Below are 5,554 nucleotides of genomic sequence, written 5' to 3'. Positions count from 1 at the left end.
TTATTAGAGAGCATATACCATACCTGTAATTTTGGTTCTAAGTTATATCACTCAGTATGATATTTTATAGTTCTATCATTTGCCTGTAAATCTCAATATGTCCTTGTTCTTAATAGCTAAGTAGTATTCCATTGTGTAAGTGAACCTCATTTTCTGTATCTATTCTTCCATTATGGTAAATGTGAGTTGTTTCCAGTTTCTGGCTATCACAAATAAGGCTACCATGAACATAGTGGAACATGTGCCTCTGTGGCATGGTGGGGCATCTTTTGGTATATGCTTAAGATTGGTATAGCTGGGTCTTCAGGTAGATCTATTTCCAAATTTCTGAGGAACCTCCAGATTGATTTCCAGAGTGGTTTTACAAGTTTGCTATCCTACCAGCAGTGGAGGAGTGTTCCTCTTTCTCTACATCATTACCAAAATGTGCTGTCACCAGTGTGTGTGTGTGTGTGTGTTTTTAATCTAAGCCATTCTGATTTGTGCACAGTAGAATTTCAGGGTTGTTATGATGTGCATTTCCCTGATAACTAAGAACTTTTAACATTTTTTAAGTGCTTATGGACCATTTGAGATTCCTCTGTTGTGAATTCTTTGTTAGTTCTATACATAAATTATAGTTGAAGACTATGCTGGTTTAATATAGTTTTAATTGTAGAGTCTTCTATAGTAGCTATGTCTTTAGTACCTCTGAGTCTTTAACTAGGCTTCTAGTACCAAACAAGATGTTACTCTTGCTGACCAGGCCAAAATGCAATTAGAGAGATGTTTCTTCCTTACTTTTAAAAACACACATAAAAATAGCATTAGGTGTGTAATCAGGTAATATTTAAAATATATTTGTATATATGTGTACATATATGCTTACAATAACAATTGCTTGAAAATGAGGTCATAAATTTGAAGGAGAACATGTATATGAAAGTATTTTAAGAAGGAAAGGGAAGGTAGAAATCTTATATATATACATTATTCTGTCAAAAATAACAGAAATAGGTTAGAGAGGTGGCTCAGTGGTCAAAAGAACTGTCTGCTTTTTCAGAGTTCCTGAGTTCAATCTTCAACAATAACATAGTGTTTTATAACCATATATATATATATATATATATATATATATATATATATATATATAGTACTCTGATGTCCTCTTCTGGGCAGATAGAATACTCATATACAAAAAGTTAATAAATCTTAAAAAAATAAAAGAGTTGTCCCCACATACATGAATTCACATATATATGAACATGCACAAATGTATATAAATGTGTCCATGATTGTATTGGCACATATATAAAGAGAATATGGACTTATTCAGGTTAGCATAAAATAGTGTTTAAAGGAACAGGAAAAATTTAAGATTAGGTTATGGGCAGTAGCTTTAAGTTGATGTATAATATTTATATATTTATTTTGAAAATATATTTTTCTCTTTTTCAATTTTTATTAGATATTTTCTTCATTTACATTTCAAATGCTATATTAAAAGTCTCCTATACCCTCTCCCCGCCCTGCTCCCCTACCCACTCACTCCTACTTCTTGACCCTGGTGTTCCCCTGTACTGGGAAATATGGGATCAGAGCAACAGCAGTTGATTTTTCTACTTTGTATGGTACCTACATGCATACATGGGTTCAATCCTCAACCATAATTGAATTTAAACACACAATTGTGTTTATACAAAATTCTTGCATGCATATATGCATACACACATAAGAGCAAGAATTCTCAAGTTTATCATAGTTTAGTGAAACAGTGAAGTGATTACAGATTATGGTATGCTCAGAGTATTTTTGCAAACACACAATATATACATATTTATATTTAAAAAATTGTATGAATTTTAGATACCAGAAAAGCAATAGTAGAGTTTATTCTCTGAATGTCATGTGACCATAAACATATGTATGAACATCACATGGCAAATGTTGCCTGTGTATACACAAATATACACATATGTACACACACACACACACACACACACACATACGCACACCATAACACAGAGAATGGTTAAAATTTACATAAAATTTGACAGAATATTTTTTCTAAAATATCTCTTAAAATATTTCTTCACCATCATGTCTTTTTGGGACACTCTGGGCACACAGAATTCAAAATCATCATTTTTTTTATCCCTTAATGCAAGAAGCTCTTTGCAGGGTACTCTAATGTACATAAAGTTATAATCAAGGTTGAAGGCTCATGCATGTAATAATGGCACTAGTGGAAACAAACAGGCAGATTTCAGAGTCTGCAGCAAGTTCTACTTCTCAGACTAGCATCAAAGTCAGAATAGTCCAGAACAAAATGAAACCTTTCAAATTAATAGCCAGGATGTAATTCCAAGTAGTCAGATACATGCTCAGCCTCCAGGTTTTCCTGTCTGTTTTGTCTGATGTTAATTAGAGCTAGAGCCAACATTAAATTATATTTTATTCATGTTCCTTTCAGTTTCTCTGCTTCTACTGTAACATACATGGAGAGAGGAGAGATAGACAAAACAACAGCTTTGATAGAAATCTCCTTAGGTACAGTAAATTTTTGATCTCCATTCATAGGTTTGGGATCTCTCTCTCTCTCTCTCTCACTCTTAGATTTTAATATTTGTTGTCCATTCATACTAAATTGTTTTTTAGGAAAATTAAGCAATAAAATATCTAGAAAGATATGCATCTGTTTTATTTTGCTCCTTAATAAATAAGTTTATGTTTTTCTTTTTTAAACAAATTTTTATTAGATATTTCCTTCATTTACAATTCAAATGCGATCCCAAAAGCTCCTTATACACTCCCCTACCCTGCTCTCCAACACACCCACTCCCACTTCCTGGCCCTGGTATTCCCATGTATTGAGGCATATAATCTTTGTAAGACCAAGGGCCTCTCCTCCCAATGATGGCTGATTAGGTCATCTTCTGATACATATGCAGCTAGAGATATGAGCTCAGTGGGTACTGGTTAGTTCATTTTGCTGTTCCTCCTATAAGGTGGCAGACCCTTTCAGTTTCTTGGGTACTTTCTCTAGTTCCTCCATTGGGGGCCTTGTGTTCCATCGAATAGATGACTGTGAGCATCCACTCTATGCAGCTTTTAAAAACAATGCATTTATGAAATACTTAGGCAAATGGATGGATCTGGAGGATATCATCCTTAGTGAGGTAACCCAGTCACAAAACACCTCACATGATATGCACTCACTGATTAGCAGATATTAGTCCAGAAACTTAGAATATCCAAGATACAATTTGAAAAACACATGAAACTCAAGAATGAGGAAGACCAAAGTGTGGATACTTCATCACTCCTTAGAATGGGGAACAAAAACCATGTAAGGAGTTACAGAGAGAAAGTTTGGAGCTGATATGGAAGGAAGGACCATTCAGAGACTGCCCCATTGGGGGATCCATACCGTAATTAGCCACCAAACACAGACACTACTGCATAAGCAAGCAAGATTTTGCTGACATGACCCTGATAAAGCTGTCTCTTGTGAAGCTATGCCAGTGCCTGGCAAATACTGAAGAGATCTCTCTCTTGATTGGTGGTAACTCTATTCTCCATATGAATGCACACTCAGCCAATCATAGGTGAACAGACCTAATATAAGTCCCTAAAGAGAGTGCTTTTGCTAGTCAGGCTCCTTGTTGGAGTCCAGCTCTGAGCTGCTTCTAGGCTCTGGCCAGGGTCTGAATGCATGATCCTCAGTAGAGAAGGGGGACTGCTCCTGGGAGCTGTAGGAGACAACCAATAGAAGTGTATGTACTGTGGGGTGGCAAATTGGGATTCCCAGCAGTTGTTTTTAGAGTCATTCTATACTTTTTTATTGGTTATTTTCTTTATTTACATTTCAAATGTTATCCCTTTTCCCAGTTTCAGCCCTCTTGGAAATCCCTACCACATCCTTCCATTCCCTGCTCCTATGAGGGTGTTCCTCCACCCACCCACTCCCTCCCAACTCCTTGCCTTCTATTCCCGTACACTGGGTCATATATCAAACCTTCATAGGACCAAGGGCCTCTCTTCCCATTGATGCCTGACAAGACCATCATTTACTACATATGCAGCTGGAGCCATGTGTACTCATTGGTTGATGGCTTAGTCCCTGGGAGCTCTGGGGGTACTATTTGATTGATAATGTTGTTCCTCCTATGGGGTTACAAACCCCTTCAACTCCTTCAGTCCTTTCTCTGCCTCCACTATTGTAGACCCCATGCTCAGTTAAATCATTGGCTGTGAGCATCTGCCTCTGTATTTGTAATGCTCTGGCAGGGCCTCTTAGGAGACAGCTATATCAGGCTCCAGCCAGGGTGCACTTCTTGGCATCTATAATAGTGTCTGTGTTTGGTAACTGTATATAGGATAAATCCCCAGGTGGGAGAGTCTCTTGTTGGCAGGGTCTGAATGCATGATCCTCAGTAGAGAAGGGGGACTGCTCCTGGGAGCTGTAGGAGACAACCAATAGAAGTGTATGTACTGTGGGGTGGCAAATTGGGATTCCCAGCAGTTGTTTTTAGAGTCATTCTATACTTTTTTATTGGTTATTTTCTTTATTTACATTTCAAATGTTATCCCTTTTCCCAGTTTCAGCCCTCTTGGAAATCCCTACCACATCCTTCCATTCCCTGCTCCTATGAGGGTGTTCCTCCACCCACCCACTCCCTCCCAACTCCTTGCCTTCTATTCCCGTACACTGGGTCATATATCAAACCTTCATAGGACCAAGGGCCTCTCTTCCCATTGATGCCTGACAAGACCATCATTTACTACATATGCAGCTGGAGCCATGTGTACTCATTGGTTGATGGCTTAGTCCCTGGGAGCTCTGGGGGTACTATTTGATTGATAATGTTGTTCCTCCTATGGGGTTACAAACCCCTTCAACTCCTTCAGTCCTTTCTCTGCCTCCACTATTGTAGACCCCATGCTCAGTTAAATCATTGGCTGTGAGCATCTGCCTCTGTATTTGTAATGCTCTGGCAGGGCCTCTTAGGAGACAGCTATATCAGGCTCCAGCCAGGGTGCACTTCTTGGCATCTATAATAGTGTCTGTGTTTGGTAACTGTATATAGGATAAATCCCCAGGTGGGAGAGTCTCTTGTTGGCATTTACTTCAGTATCTGCTCTACACTTTATCTCCATATTTTCTCCTGTGAGTATTTTGTTTTCCTTTTTTAAATTTTGTTTTTTTTAATTAGGTATTTATTTCATTTACTTTTCCAATGCTTTCCCAAAATTCCTACACCCACTCCCCCACCCACCCACTCCCACTTCTTGGCACTGGTGTTCCCCTGTACTGAGGCAGATAAAGTTTGCATGACCAATGGACCTCTCTTTCCACTGATGACTGACTAGGCCAACTTCTGATACATATGCAGCTAGAGACATGAGCTCTGGGGGGTACTGGGTAGTTCATATTGTTGTTCTTCCTATAGGGTTGCAGATTCCTTTAGCTCCTTGTTTACTTTCTCTAGCTCCATCATTGGGGGCCCTGTGATCCATCCAATATCTGACTGTGAGCATCCACTTCTGTGTTTGCTAGGCCCTAGCATAGCCT

At 38.5% G+C, this 5,554-nt stretch overlaps 1 long non-coding RNA gene across 1 annotated transcript in view; it reads left to right on the top strand.

Moving 5' to 3' along the window:
- The first annotated feature begins 2,450 nt into the window (after positions 1-2,450).
- Positions 2,451-5,554, top strand: part of LOC115031535 — a 16,203-nt gene continuing 13,099 nt past the window's right edge. The window contains exon 1 of the long non-coding RNA XR_003837186.1: positions 2,451-2,529. This is a non-coding gene — a long non-coding RNA (uncharacterized LOC115031535). The remainder of the gene's footprint in view (positions 2,530-5,554) is intronic.

Source organism: Mus caroli, chromosome 7, assembly GCF_900094665.2.
Source record: "Mus caroli chromosome 7, CAROLI_EIJ_v1.1, whole genome shotgun sequence".
Lineage (NCBI taxonomy): Eukaryota > Metazoa > Chordata > Mammalia > Rodentia > Muridae > Mus > Mus caroli.
This window is presented reverse-complemented; position numbering and strand designations above follow the sequence as displayed.